The sequence below is a fragment of the Bufo gargarizans genome, chromosome 9, assembly GCF_014858855.1.
Source record: "Bufo gargarizans isolate SCDJY-AF-19 chromosome 9, ASM1485885v1, whole genome shotgun sequence".
NCBI lineage: Eukaryota > Metazoa > Chordata > Amphibia > Anura > Bufonidae > Bufo > Bufo gargarizans.
In genome coordinates, this window is record NC_058088.1 from 82,355,183 (window position 1) to 82,372,107 (window position 16,925).

The following is a 16,925-nucleotide window of genomic DNA, read 5'->3' on the forward strand; positions in this document are numbered from 1 at the left end:
AGCGGTTGGGCTTGTGAAGCGCAATGAAGCTCCACCTCCTGGGCACTTGCAGGGACAGAGCCTGGCAGAATAATACTTCACATTCACACTATATTTTATACTAAAATCTCCACAAAAGTTACATCTGTCCTGCTTTCCCGGCCACCATCAGCAGTTTTGCATTGTGAAAACTGCAGACTTTCTTACAGAGAGATGGTAAATCATGTGTATATCCTCTAGATGTAATTACTTTTTGACCTACCTAATGTAATGTTTTTGTATGTTAATGTGGGTTATTATGCTCAGAAACATAATGCTCATTTTTATTTTCCTCTATTAACAGAACATTCCCTGTTAATGACTTTGCACTGCCAAATAGAAGCATTTACGTCTGATTTTGTCTTTGTCTTTTTATTTTCCTTAGTGTTTTATTTTATTTTATCATTTTTCAATTAAATTCAACTTTGTATTTTCTTTCTTTGACTGTCAGAGGCATCCCAGTGTATTGCAGAGCAAAATATAGCTGGATGTTGCGGTAGCCAAAGGGTTAATTTAATTGCTTGTATATTAAAAGCATATTATTCTTTTTTTTCCTTACCAAGTAGAACTTGGGTATTAATATTTTAAAAATGTTCTAATTTTTATTACAATTTTTTCAAATCCACATTTTAGTTACTTGTATTCAGCCAGAATTTTCTGCTTCGTTATTTGAGCAGTTTTGCAGTCAGCGTGCATACTATACCTTTTGTATGACTCCCCAAATCTCTGCCAATCTCCTCCTTGTTTACAATCAAGTGGCAGATTTTGGCATTCCTCAGCAGAACATATTTCAGTTTGAACTTTTTTACTCCCTTTTATTTTTTGAAAAGACTAAGGCATCTTTCCTGTCTTTTCACCATCTTATTGTGTGCTTCTTCCGCTGTCATTGTGAGGCAGAGTAATGTGAAAACGAGAAGTATAGTTGCTGCTCTTGCCAAGACTGGCTTAAGCAGGAAAATGTAGTAGTGGTGCCAATACATTTTTATCCTGTTGTTCTGGCTGCTAGTCCTTCTCCTTTCCTTTGTGTACCGTGGGTTAAAATGAAAACAGCAAGAGGTTGGAAGCAGGAACTGTTGGCTTCCTGGATACTTATAGCATAAGACCTAATTGTATGCATTTCGTGTCAGGATTATGGCCATAAACATTTGTTCTTTAAAAAAAAAAAAAGTTCCTCAATATCCTTGCTGAAAGCTGCAATTTACACAGGAATGTTTAAGAATTTATTCTGTTAAGCAAAACATTATTTTCAGGCAAAGATAAATCACAGCCCTTAATGATACAAAAAAGAAGGACAAAAGTTTTTGGTGGGAAACCAAGTTTCAGGTTTTTGAGGTTCTCCACCTAGGGTGTACATGCCTTAAAGGCCGCCCATATGGCTTTCTGTGTTGCCTTTTGAAAGAGGGGTTCTTCTAGTGAGAACCTATACAAGACACCCCTCACAAAAGGAACTGCAACATTAGCAAACATGGGTATGGAGAGTGGCCCAAAGGTCACAGAAAGGAAGTAGAAGATTCTGCTGAACCAAAGTTTGATATTTGTTATGAAGCCCTGTCTCTTCTAAGAGCCCCCCCCCCCGGATTGGATTGGAATAGGTTGGAATTGCTTAACTGCTGTCAAACTGGTTTTCCTGTATTACATCAGTGCCAATAACAATTAGTGTTTACACTGTGCAGTTTTGGCATGCATTGTTTTTTGTTTTAAAGTCAAGACTATGGCTACATCCAAAGATGAGAACTTTAAAGCCTTCATTCATACTGCTTCTTTCTTTTGAACAAAAAAATGTATGAAGAAAGCTGCTTAAAACAGCAAAATGCTAATTTGGCCTTCAGATTTGAACAGCAAGTGGGGGGCAGATGATATGGACTAGCTGTATGGGGCACCTTGCCAAACTTCTGTAACCTTGTAAATGATGTGATTACTTGAGTCTCGAACTGAAATGGCATGAAGCTACAGACAGAAAAGACACATGAGGACTTTAGACCATGTTCTTTTTTCCTTACAGCCATATTAGAATGGAGAATGTCTTTTAGTGACTACAGCTTTTTGTATACATTAGTTACATATAATGCAGTACCTGATGAAGAAGACTCTTACTGGATTTTAAAACATAGGCTCCCATTTGTGATTTATAGAACATAGTTCAGGTATGTTTAACACCTTCTTCTGTCCAAAGTTGGAACCTGTCTAGAAAATCCTCGGTTTGAAATACAGAGGCAACTTTCGTCCGACCATAGTATATAGGCATAGTTATGCATCCACATTAGGGTGACCTCCTGTGGTTCTAAAAAACTGGTCAAATCACCAAATGTGCTTGTATTATGGCTGTGTTAAAGCAGTCTAAGAACCGTATTCAGCGGAGATGCAAAATGCAAGTGAAATTATATTGCAGCATTTATGGCACTCTTCATGAAATAGCGGTTGGTTGTCCATGAAATGTTTCCAATGAAAAGTTATTCCAGAGCAGACTCTAAGTTTGACAAAAGGTCCATTGAAAAAATAAACTGTTCCCTAATTGAATAGATGTCTAAATACATAATAGTAATTATATATAGCACTTGTGTTAAAGGCCTACATTTTGTGTGTTTCCTCTTAATGGTGGTTTAAGCTCTCTAGGAATCTCAATACTAAAGTGTGGCGCTATCCTTAGTCATATCTTTCAGGATACACCTTCACCTTATACTGTAGATATGGTTTAGCATTCTCATTTTTTAACATTTCCCCAGAAAGGAAACATTTATCAATGCTGAGAAATGTTACATTGATGCCAAATGATCTTGAGTTGCCATCTGTCTTTGATTACCAATCTGCCTATCAACAGTGAATGTACCAGATCTTTAATAATGTACGTGAATAAGCAGAGGGTTGGATAAACAATGTACTCTTGTAGTTTGTGAATTATCAAGATGCATTTGCTGGGCAAAAGTTTGTTCTTTTTTTTTTCTTTGTACAGTTTTTACAGTGTTTTGTAACAAAAGAATTATTTTTGCACTACTCTGTTGCTATGCTCATGAACTGGAAAATAAAAGAAATCCAATCAGATGCTTACATATTCTTCTTTGTATGATTTGTGACCTGTTTATTTCATTGTAGCAAGACTACAACACTTGTTTGGAAATGTACTGTATTTTATCTGCGCTATCAGAGCTGTACTCTCTGTTAGTGAATTTGTTTGGATCTAGAAATCCATGCAGATAGGTTTCTCCCAGAGAAAATAACCATCCCACTAGTGTCACCTATTGGAAGTGGCTACGTATAGGTGAACATCCAACTTTTAAGAAGCCTTGGAACGTGACAAGGAAAAATAATCAAGCCATTCATCCACTTATAGGCAGTTGTTTTGGGGTGAGCTTTTCTCCAGCTTTCCCATAGAAATGAATAAAGCAGCGGCACACGTTTTTTATTAGCTGCTCCGTCCGTTTCAGGGTGGGTTCACATGGTTCAAGGCTCCCGTTCTCGTGATCGGTGGGGTCCCAGCTGTAGGACTCCCATACATCAATGGCTGCAGCGGCCATGTGATCTGCGACAAACAGGATATTGACGTGGGGAGAGCTGCAGCAGCACAGGTAGAGGGAAGGAGCTGAACTCGGGAGCGGGGATCAGGTAAGTATGATTTTCCTCCACAGTTCTGGCCACGCTGGGTCTGGCCTGCCTGAGAAGCCCCCAGGGGTGAACAGCCCCTTTACGTGTAAAGGCAAGAACCAAGCTAGAGACTCTCACTAAATAAATGTAATTAGTCCTTAAAGGGGTTCAGAGATGAACCCGGACATAACCATAATTTCACCCAGGCAGCCCCCCCTGATGTTAGCATTGGAGAATTTCATGCTCTGATGCTCATGTTTTTCTAATCTAGTGCAACCCCTTTAAATGCTATCGATATAACTAGTCACTTTAAGTAATTTTTTTGTTGAAATTGTCAGATATAGACTTCAGAACATCTTTTAGCATGGATGTCTCCAGCTGTTTTGCCTCAAGAATGTGTAGTTTAGTTAAGGGGCACGTGATCTCTTCCAAACTCCTCCACACTGGCTTTAAATAAATCCAGGACTAGTAAACAAGAAGGCACTGTTCCTCATTAACTCCTTCCTGATGTATCATGGACATGAAGCAATCATTTTAATCTTCAGTGATATCTATGTAAGGTTCTGACTTCTGAAAAACATCAACACAGTCTGTATATCGGCAAATGCACGGGCACTGGGTTCTTTCACTGTATAAGGGATACTAGAAAGTCAGATTTCTCAGAATCTCTTAGGGTCTATTCAGACGTCCGTAGTGCATTGCGGATCCGTAATACACCTGGATGGCACCCCCATAGAACTGCCTATTCTCGTCTACAATTGCGGACAAGAATAGGACATGTTCTATTTTTTTTCCGGGCCCGCGGACTGGAAGATCGGGGGCGCGCTCCGGAAATGCAGATGCGGAGAGCACATAGTGTGCTCTCGGCATCCATTCTGTCCGCATAGAGAATGAATAGCTCTGCACCCGTTCCGCAACTTGCGGAACAGATGTGGAACCATTATATGGACATGTGAATGGAGCCTTAATCTGGAGGCCAAAGAAACCTGTGCAATGCTGTCTGAAAGCCCCAGTGCAGATAACGTTTCAAGATGTGTCAAATAAGGAAGAGACATAGGAGGATATTTATGAGCACTGATGCATTATACTGTATGTACAATATCCTGTCGCAAACAGCGTGCAGCGTGACGGATTCATCCTCAGAGCCCATCATGATATGTTGATGAATAGCACCATGTCAAACCTAATAATTTTCCATTCGTCTTTCTAGAGACATTTGTAGACATTGGTAGAGTTTTCACCTTTCCTAAACAAAAATACCGTCCAGGTTTAAAATGGATAAAAGCATGTGTGGTTTGGGGGCATGGCTTAACATGGGGTGTTATTTGTGCCTTTCTTTTTTTTTTTATAAAACTTAACTTGAACGTTTTCCCTGTTAGGGACACCCCTGTGTATTTAACATTTATTAAGTCTCTATTTTAAAATTGCCTCGGCTAGGAATTGAACTTTCTGCATTGATCTATATGGCTCAATGCTAACAAATGTAAGATTGTCTATGGCTAAAAATCTTGGTAGTATTTTTCCTATGTATTCACATATACAGTGTACTGGAATCTATAGATATCTCTCTCTCTCTATCTATCTATCTATCTATCTATATATATATATATACACACCTAAGGTGCTGATAGCATTCTTTAGAAATGTTGGCCCATATTGATAGGATAGCATCTTGCAGTTGGAGATTTGAGGGATGCACATCCAGGGCACGAAGCTCCCGTTCCACCACATCCCAAAGATTCTCTATTGGGTTGAGATCTGGTGACTGTGGGGGCCATTTTAGTACAGTGAACTCATTGTCATGTTCAAGAAACCAATTTGAAATTATTCAAGCTTTGTGACATGGTGCATTATCCTGCTGGAAGTAGCCATCAGAGGATGGGTACATGTTGGTCATGAAGGGATGGACATGGTCAGAAACAATGCTCAGGTAGCCCGTGGCATTTAAACGATGGCCAATTAGCACTAAGGGGCCTAAAGTGTGCCCAGAAAACATCCCCCACACCATTACACCACCACCACCAGCCTGCACAGTTGTAACAAGGCATGATGGATACATGTTCTCATTCTGTTTACGCCAAATTCGGACTCTACCATTTGAATGTCTCAACAGAAATCGAGACTCATCAGACCAGGCAACATTTTTCCAGTCTTCAACAGTCCAATTTTGGTGAGCTCATGCAAATTGTAGCCTCTTTTTCCTATTTGTAGTGGAGATGAGTGGTACCCGGTGGGGTCTTCTGCTGTTGTAGCCCATCCGCCTCAAGGTTGTGCGTGTTGTGGCTTCACGAATGCTTTGCTGCATACCTCGGTTGTAACGAGTGGTTATTTCAGTAAACGTTGCTCTTCTATCAGCTTGAATCAGTCGGCCCATTCTCCTCTGACCTCTAGCATCAACAAGGCATTTTCGCCCACAGCACTGCCGCATACTGGGTGTTTTTCCCTTTTCACACCATTCTTTGTAAACCCTAGAAATGGTTGTGCGTGAAAATCCCAGTAACTGAGCAGATTGTGAAATACTCAGAATGGCCCATCTGGCACCAACAAGCATGCCATGCTCAAAATTGCTTAAATCACCTTTCTTTCCCATTCTGACATTCAGTTTGGAGTTCAGGAGATTGTCTTGACCAGGACCACAACCCTACATGCATTGAAGCAACTGCCATGTGATTGGTTGTCTAGATAATCGCATTAATGAGAAATAGAACAGGTGTTCCTAATAATTCTATAGGTGAGTGTTACCAGGAAAGATTAAAGGACCTTAATATGTATAGCTTGGAAGAAAGACGAGACAGAGGGGATATGATAGAAACTTTTAAATACATAAAGGGAATCAACAAGGTAAAAGAGGAAAGAATATTTAAAAGAAGAAAAACTGCTACAAGAGGACATAGTTTTAAATTAGAAGGGGCAAAGGTTTAAAAGTAATATCAGGAAGTATTACTTTACTGAGAGAGTAGTGGATGCATGGAATAGCCTTCCTGCAGAAGTGGTAGCTGCAAATACAGTGGAGGAGTTTAAACATGCATGGGATAGGCATAAGGCCATCCTTCATATAAGATAGGGCCAGGGGCTATCAATAGTATTCAGTATATTGGACAGACTAGATGGGCCAAATGGTTCTTATCTGCCGACACATTCTATGTTTCTATGTATATATCAGGACATTTTATATATTTTTTTTAGCAATTACAAATATGGACCCAGAGCAGGGACCATTTTGCCATATATGTAGTGAGAGAAAATACCGGCAAGCCAGTGGTCCCGCCGGTATTGGCAGTCTGAGCAAAATACCTTCTATAATGGCGGAATACCGGCCAGGTGGTGCAAGTGCCTCATAGATATGGTGTTCCACCATAACATATAATTTTTAAAAATGTATTTATGGCAAAAAAACTGCCCCACTGTCTTTAAATGGATCCATGAAAGGTATTTCAGATTAAGCCTTTCCTCATGGCAGAGGCCTTCTCCAGTTACATATAATAGATGTATAGTCTATGCCTTCCACTGCTTGCTCTGCATAATTATCGCTAAAAACCTGTGCCAACTAAGGAGCCAATCTGTCGATAAAATCTAAGTGGCAAACACCTCATAACCGAAGATCTATTAAAATCCCTCATGTTACAAATCTTGTCATTTAAAAACCGTTATGGCTCTTCAGCTGTTAATCTAAATGAAAAAGCAAAATTTCCATGTTTGTCAAAATTACCAACCAGACTGGATCTAAAGATGGCTACAGATTTGCAGATAATTCAGCTTCTTTATGCATAATACATTATTCCGTATGCTCTCCTGTCTAGTGAAATAACAGTAAAGCTGTGAATATAGTTTATTTTAGAATCATGTTTTTTTTTATTCACGAAAAGCCATTCTGTTTAAAATGTCAGCAGAACAAATGGTTATGATTTCTTCTCTAGAGAAGCTGCCCATGTCAGTCCATTAAACACTTTAGAATTTAGCAGGTATGGTTTATGTGGTATAAGGTATATAAACTAAGAGGATCTGCAGATTGGAAGAGTTAGACTTATTTAGAGATTTGCACTACCTGTACTGTGTGTTAACCATGTTTATCATCTATATATTGTGACATCACTGCTTTTCTTGTCTCTATGTTGTGACGTCACATAAGTTAGGACTAAAAACTGCCTGAGGTGTCCCAATAGTTCCCCAGTTACAAATCCTGACTGATGGCAACCCTTTCTTGCCTAATCAGTAGTGATGGCCTTGTGGTTCGCCCGGCGGTCAGTTCGCGGCGAACTTTCCGCGTTCGCGATCCGCCAAACATGCAAATATATGGCGACGTCCGCGTGTGCCATATTCATTTGCATTGGGCCGAACTTTGAGCCATGACACATCCATCGGGTGGAACAGGACAGCCAATTGAGACGTTTCAGCACATGGACAAACCCCCTACCTTATAACAGAACCTGATCTGGCAGCCATTTTACATTATGTGTTTTGCCAGTGTAGGGAGAGGTTGCATTTTGGAGCAGGGACAGACTGTTAGGAACTTAGGGACACCAAATGCTAGCTAATAGGGCCACAAAAGTCCTTTTAGGACTGGTAACATTGTGCTATCGATAGGTATGATACACAGAGGGTTGTGATATACTTATAATATACTTTATAAAATACTGATTTAGGGCTGAGGTTTTCCATATACCTGCGGCCACAAAATACAGATTGTGGGTTTTCATATACCTGCTTAAACTAACAACTGATTGAGGCCTTCCATATATCAGCTTCCACAAAATAGTGATAGAGGTTTTCCATATACCTGCGTCCAAAAAATTACTGCTTGAGGGTGATATACCAGCTTCAACTAACAACTGATTGAGGCCTACCATATATCAGCTTCCACAAAATGGGGATAGAGGTTTTCCGTATACCTGCATCCAAAAAATTACTGCTTGAGGGTGATATACCAGCTTGTATAACCAACTGATTGAGGCCTGCCATATATCAGCTTCCACAAATACTGCTCTTCTCTAGGGACTTTGGCACAGGGTCATTTTGAAAATGACAGGTAGAGGAAGAGGCAGGCTGTTCCGCAGGTGTGGTAGGGTCGGGCAGGTGTACCAGGCCGGAGCCTAAGGCTACTTTCACATTGGCATTTTGGCTTTCTGTTTGTGAGATCTGTACAGGGCTCTCACAAGCAGTCCAGAACGGATCAGTTTTGCCCTAATGCATTCTCAATGGAAAAGGATCCACTCAGAATGCATCAGTTTGCCTCCGTTCAGTCTCCATTCCGCTTTGGAGGTAGACACTTGCAGCGTTTTGGTGTCCGTCTGACGAAACGGAGCCAAACGGATTTGTTTTGACATACAATGTAAGTCAATAGGGACAGATCCGTTTTCTATGACACAATCTGGCACAATACAAAGCGGATCCGTTCTCCATTGATTTTCAATGGTGTTCAAGATGGATCCGTAATGACTATTTTAAAGATAATACAAATGGATCCGTTCTAAACGGATGCAGACGTTTGTATTATCTGAACGAATCCGTCTGTGCAGATCCATGATGGATCCGCACCAAACACGAGTGTGAAAGTAGCCTAAGTGGGAAGTTGCAGAAGGTGCGTGCGATTATGTCAAAGGACGCACCAGAGTTGGTTGAGTGGCTCACTAAGCCTTCCGCTTCTGTACCCTCCTCATCCTCTGTATCTGCACCCTCCTCACTGCTGTGTGCACCCCCAAAGACACCACCACCATAGCCCCTCCACTCGAGTCAGAGGAATTATTTTACCATCCATTCGCAGACCTTACCGATGCGCAGCCATTCTTGGCATCGGATGAGGAAGAGGAGGTAGCAACGGCTGACACCCAGCGGTCTGACGACAGAACCCAGATCAGCCCAAGGAGGGTGGTCCCTGCTATTGCTGCCTACTCCGAGATCTCTAATGTCAGTGGTAGTGAAGGTGACGATGATGATGATGATGTGTCGATGGACGTCACGTGGGTGCCCACAAGAGAGGAAGAGGAGGGGAGTTCAGAGGGAGAGATGGAGCAGGCAGAACTCGCAGTGCACAGGAGGCAAAAAGCAGACTGCAAATGTATCTGGAGCAAGCCATCCACCATGCACGGTCACATCTGGTGCTCCCAAGATGCCGGCACATGGCTCCGCAGTGTGGACTTTTTTTTTAACGTGTCAGCTGCTAACAATAGTGTTGCAGCCTGTGCTGTCAACGCATAAGTTGCGGTAAGCCCAACACTCACCTAGGGACGACCGCCTTAAGAAGGCACCTGGCCTTCAATCACCGAGCCCAGTGGGAGCGACGTCGTCAGAACCCACAAAGCCACACTCCCGGTACTCCACATCCTGCCTTTTCTCCTCTCATTTGTCCTCCACTCCACCTTCCACCATGCCGTTGTCGTGTTCATCTGGCACAAGGCAGGCTTCCGTGGCCCAAATGTTTGAGCGTAAAAAAATGATGACGCCGGATAATCCTCTTCCCCAACGGCTGACCGCTGGCTTGTCGGAACTGCTAGCCCAACTACTGCCATATAAATTGGTGGACTCTGAGGCGTTTAGAAAATTTGTGGCCATTAACCCACCACAATGGAAGGTCCCCGGAAGGAAATATTTCTCCCAGAAGGGCATCCCTGGACTATACACAGTGTCGGTGCCAAGATACATCTGACCACAGACACGTGGTCTAGCAAACATGGGCAGGGAAGGTACATAACTTTTACTGCCCACTGGGTGAACCTTCTGATGGCCATCAAGCTTGTAACCCGTGGCACCCATGTGGATTTGGTGTTACCGCCACGGATTGCATGCAGGCCGGCCTCTTCTTCTTCTCCTCCTCCTACTCTATCCTTCTCGGCTGACTCCTCCTTTTCCACTGCTACCGCCTCTTCCGCTGCACCCCCCAAGCTCCCCAGAACCTATTCGAAGTGCCAGGTGTGACGTTGCCATGCTGTGCTGCGGCTGTTGTGCCTGGAAGCCAAGAGCCACACCGGTCCTGCACTGCTTTCAGCTCTGCGATCACAGGCCGATCACTGGCTAACCCAGCTCAATTTGACAGTTGGTAAAGTGGTGTGCGACAACGGTGCCAATCTGCTGAGCGTGCTGAAACAGGGCAAAATGACACACGTGCCTTGCATGGCACACATCTTGAACTTAGTCGTGCAGTGATTCGTTGCCAAATACCTTGGGGTCCAGGATGTCTTGCGGCAGGCCAATAAAATCTCTGGCCATTTTAGAAGATCTTACACGGCCATGGCTCGCCTTGCTGACGTTCAGCGGTGACACTACTTGCCCGTCAGACGTCTGATTTGTGACTGCCCGACGCGCTGGAACTCCACCTTGTATATGCTTGATAGGCTGCTCCAGCAGAAACGTGCCGTTAACGACTACCTGTACGAACTCTGCAGCAGGACAGGTTCTGGGGAGCTTGGTTTCTTTTCACCGCGCCAGTGACTGCTCATGCGCAACACATGCAGACTCCTGTGACCATTTGATCACCAAACTGGTCAGTCACAGCCAGGGCGCCATCAGTGACACCTTACACCTTCTTTCTGGAGCATGCATTGCGTTGTGTCATTGATCAAGCCGTCGAGGAGCAGGAAGGTGAAGAAGTCGCAATGCTGAATGAATTCCCAGTGGGGGCTACTCCATCTGAGACAAGTTAGCAGGAGTCTGAAGAGGAGTCAGAGGAGGATGGTGCCTGGGGGGAGGAGGAGGAGCAAAAAGAACAGGCTTTAAACTTTTCAGGGATCACTGGTGTTGTCTGTGGCTGGGGGGAGGAGACCGATGACATTCTCCTGGGTGATAAGCAGGAGCCAGGGCGCACCACCGCTTCCAATTTAGTGCAAATGGGGGCATTCATGCTCCAGTGTTTGAAGAAGGACCCCCATATAAAAAGCATAAAGGTCAAGGACCTGTACTGGGTGGCAATGTACTTAAACCCCTGGTACAAACACAAAATGGCGGACATGTTACCCACATCACAGAGGGCTGTCAGAATGCAGCATTCCCAGGCTTTGGTGTGAGAGATGCTGTATTCTGCTGTTGCAGGCGCTGGCAGAGAAATGTCCACCCACAGCGAAACAGGTGCGGGTACCAATCCTACCGCACCTGCAAAAAGAGAGCGGTTTGAAGATGTGTTGGTCACTTAGGATATGAGATCATTCTTGCAGCCAACCCATCGACAGCCGTCATCCAGATCTAGCCTCAGGGAACCCCTAGACCAACAGGTGTCCGACTACATCGGGTTAACGGAAATTATATGTGAACTGGGTATCTTAAAACATAGCTTTTACTAAATCATTTAAAATATATATAGAGTACCACTAGGTGAGAAACAACAAAAAATACACGACTCCACTGTTTCTGAATCACAATAAAGTGAAGAAAAGAGTGGATCTTACCACGTCTTGTGAGTTCCACATCCAGTGGAGGAAGGTCCTGGTAGTTGGTTATACAGGGACCAAGGTGACCATGGTGCTTGTGTCTGGTGGCATGACATGAACTCCTAGTGTGCCCTATTATTGGGTTCCCTACCTGTAGGAGGGCTACGGGCTGTTCTTTACACCTGCCTAACAGACACAGAGCACCCGCCCTGACAGGGGCGACCCCATATGGAACCTTTATGGCCTCAGTACGGGCCTAGCACTGCACTTTACCCTGTTTACAAAGCCCTACATGTCATGTTTCAGTCTTGTTTGTCAGACATCATCAGGGGACTTCACACAGTATTCAGGGATAACTAAAGACAAAATTGCAAAAATACACTAAGTATTGGTCACTTATACTTCTGAGTGCCAGATGTCAATTAGCAAAAAGAAACTCAGATTAGTTACTTACTGGAATCGAAGGTGGTTTAACTCTGTATTCTCAATATGGATAATGAGTAAGTCATATCCATGCTGAATCAAGGGAAGTGTCCTATATCAGCCTGTGTCTCACCTCAAATAGTGGTGATTTGGGTGAGCAACTAATAGTAGTCACCCCGCCTCCTTATATTACTCCACTGCCGGTAGGTTTACGCCCCCCCCGATCAACTGCCTCACCTGTCTGTAGCGGCATGAGTACCTGTCTCTGCCTGTGGAACGCACGCCGCTCGCGTGCGTTCCACCAGACCGGAAGCTGGGATCATGTGGTGCGGGCTCACCGGAAGTGAGGTAGGGACCTGCGGCTGAGCGTCACCCGTTGCTTGGCAACGTCACAGCTCACACACACTGGGCCCGTTATTGCTGCAAATGATAATATGCCTGCTGTTAAACAAATGCTGAATCGCTATATTGGATTTAATTTGCCAGGATCACCAAATACATTAATACATTGGGTTAACGGTCGATGTGGACGCTCTGAGAACCGAGGAACCCCTTGACCACTGTGTGTACAGAGTTGACCTGTGGGCAGAGCTGGCACAATTTGCCCTGGAACTCTTGGCTTGCCCCTCGTTGAGTGTCCTGTCCGAAAGGACGTTCAGCGCAGCAGGGGGGATCGTGACCGATAAGCACAGTCGCCTAGTTCACGACAGTGTGGACTACTCACATTCTCGGAGGAATTCAACACCTGTGATGACCATGTGTAATTGAATTTCTTCATGCCAGCCCACACATATCCGCCACCACCCAAAACAAAGAATCGTCATTGCCTTATGTACTGTATATACAGCAGCATAAAAGGCCTTTTATGTCAGGTGAGTGCCTAATTTTTGGGGCCTGTATTGGCCGATAGTTACATATTTATCCTGTGACTGCCTAATGTACTTCCAGCCACAGAATCCAAAGTTCTTTGCTGTCAGGTGCCTATTGCCTAATTTTTGGGGCCTGTACTGGCTGACAGTTACATTTGTATCACTTTCCCTGCCCACGCCATCCTTTTTTAGACCTGGCATGAGCTGGAAAAATATGCAGATTGCGGTGCTAAGGACCTTTGTGCCACAATCTGTGTCAGAAATACGCTTAACATAGACATATTTCTTGACGAGGGTATTGGTTATCCATCGTTCGCCACCTCCATTCACCTTAATAGCCTCCTTTTTAAACCCCCCCTTTCCCCACCATTACATTTCCCCACTCCCCGCCACAGAGCCCTATTCTTAATAAAAACTCAGACCACCAGCTGGAAATGTAATGGCCACAGCAGCCGTTTATTAAATAACAATTACAAAATAACATACATAATACTGTAAACCCCCAATGGGGGAAGGTCCTTGAAGCCCCAAACATCGAGCTGCCAAACCAGGGTGAGCCATTCTTGCCTCCAGCCGTAACGCCCAGCTCAAAGGCACCACCGAATGACCCCCCCTCGATTCACCACAACCTCTCGGTCCACCTGGGAGTCCAGCCCCAACCGTGGGGCCCCCCAATTGTCCTCAGATTCCACCATGACCAACTCCAAGGACCCTTCCCACCGCCACCAACGCCCGGACTTGACCAACTCAACTCCGGGCGTTCCTCCACAACCTCAGGGCCACCTCAATGCCATCCTGCAATGCCAAACTCCACATATCCAACCCCACCGCATTCAAATGAACTCCGTCCGACCTCCAAAAAGCCCCCACTCCAGCCTCCAACTCCCTATGCCTAACTACGACCGCCCCGTTCCTAGCCATAAAACGCCCTGTCGCCCTATTCACCTTCACCCTTGCCTTATTCACCGCATCCACCGACCACGCCTCCCTCCACACATGACGAGGAACAATACGGTCACCATACCCGAAAACAGTGACCACAACCGCAAGAAATCCCACTTGACCTCCTTAATCAGCTCCCGGATAGGCTTCGCCGCCAAATCGTTGCCCCCCGCATGGACCACCAACACATCCGGCGCCCTATCCATTCTTACAAACCTGTGAATCTCAGGCAATACCCCCTTCCAAACCATACCCCGGCTCCCAATCCACCTTACCACCGCAGACTCCCTGTCAAAGCCTAGCTGTTGACCGTCCGGCCCTAACCGCTGCCCGAACAGCCCCCCAGAAGACATAAGAATGCCCCAGAATTCACACGCACCTGTAATGAAAGAAACAAAAGAACAATACCACAACTTTGCACCAACACGATAAACCCCGCACAGTACCCCCTTTGACTATAAACAATCCAAACGAACATAAGACTTAAACCTCGCCGACTCCCAACGTCCAATCCGCTTAATAACATCCTCACCCAGGCCCCATCTAGCAGCCTCCGTCGCTGCCCCAATCCTAAAGGAGTGGCTAGAATACCCCACCCTATCCATCCCCGCACGGCTCAAACATCTAGCAAAAACAGCCGAGAACTGAAAGCGAGACAAAAAGGAGCCATCCGCATGGACCAACAAGGGGGATGCCTCCCCCCCAAGCCCCATCCCATAATCCCGCAAACAGTGAACCGGGCACGTATCGCAACCCTCAATCCGCAAAAGCACCACCTTCCGACCTCTACCCAACGTATACGTTTTCGACCGCCGGATAACAAACTCCACCCTATCCGCAAACAACTCCACATCCCCCCTCAAAAGTCCCCCCACCCGACTCACCGATGGAAAAACCAACTCTCCCACATGCATCGCCCCGAAAAACGCCAGCGAGAAAGCCAACCGAAACAACCGCGCTTCCCCCTCCGACCGACCCCCCGCAACTGACCCCCCAACTTAAGCAACAACCCAAACTAAACTGGCCTCCTCCCATCCACCCCAGCACCCATCCTCCGCCACCCTTTTAACGCCTGCACCACCAGAAAAGCTTTTGTAACATCCACCATCCTCCGAGCCTTAAAACCAAAAGCCAACCCAGCCATGTAACCGTTAACCTTGCTAACCGACCAACCCTGCTTCCTACCATGACCCAAAAACATTAACAAAGCCAACTCCGGATCCTCCATCCCCCTACCCAACACAGAACACCAATCCGCCCAGGCCGTCCAAGCCCTCATATACATATCCCACGTACCCGGAGCCAAGGACGCCCAAATAAGCCCCATTAACGCTCCTCCAACAGCTCCCACAGGCAAGCCGGACACTCCAGACCAACCGCGTCCGCCTCCGGAGCCAACTGCCGAAAACGAGTCCACTGCGAACGAGAAAGGGCGTCAGCAATACAATTGTCCACCCCAGGCACATGTACCGCTACAACCCAGGCATTAAGCGACAAGCACTCTAACACCAACCGCTGCAGCAGCCGCACCACCAACGGCGCCGACAGACCATTAATTGCCTGAACCACCCCCATATTGTCGCAGTGAAAACGAGCCTTCCTGTCCCGGAAACGCTCCCTCCACAACAAAACCGCCAACACAATAGGGAACAATTCCAACAAATTCCGTACCCAGCCCCGTTCAACCCACACAGCTGGCCAAACTCCAGCACACCACTGACCGCCACAAAAAAAACCAAAGCCCGAACCCCCCGCCGCATCAGTGAATAACTCAAAATCAAAAGCCTCAACAACTACACCCATAAACAGCGAGCGACCGTTGAACTGGTCCAGAAAAGAACTCCAAACCTGTAAGTCCGCCCGCAGCTCCCTCCCTAACTGGATATAATGATGCGGAACTACCACCCCCGCGGTCGCCTGTGCCAACCGCCTGCAGAACACTCGACCCATGGGCATTATCCGGCAAGCAAAATTAAGCTTCCCCAAAAGTGATTGAAGCTCCCTCAACTGCAACTTCCTCACCCGAATCACCCTAGCCACTAGACCTTTAAGATCTTCCAGCTTATCACACGGCAACCGACACTCCATCCTCACCAAATCAATCACTATGCCAAGGAAACTCAATTCCGTCACCGGCCCCACCGTCTTGCCCTCCGCCAGCGGAACCCCAAACTTCCCAAAAATAGTGCCCAATGTTTCCAACAACAAAGCGCAAACCGGCGACCCTGGGGGGCCAATACACCAAAAATCGTCCAGGTAATGAATCAGCGAGTCACAACCTGATGAGTCCACAACCGCCTACTCCAGAAACGAGCTGAACGTTTCGAAAAAAGCGCACGACAGCGAACACCCCATAGGTAAACAACGATCCACAAAGAACCCCCCATCCCAAAAACACCCCAACAAATGCTGACACTCCGGATGAACCGGTAACAACCGAAACGCCGCCTCTATGTCAGTCTTCGCCATCAATGCCCCTGCCCCAAAATGCCTCACCCAACCCACTGCCGCGTCGAACGATGTATATACTACAGAACAAACTGCCGGGTCAATCCCATCGTTGACCGAGGAGCCCCTCGGAAACGACAGATGATGTATAAGGCGAAACTTATTCGCCTCCTTCTTAGGGACAACACCCAACGGCGACACCCTCAAATTGCCAACAGGCAGCACCAAAAACGGACCCGCCATCCGCCCAAGCATCATCTCCTTCCCCAACTTCTCCCCCACCACCTGC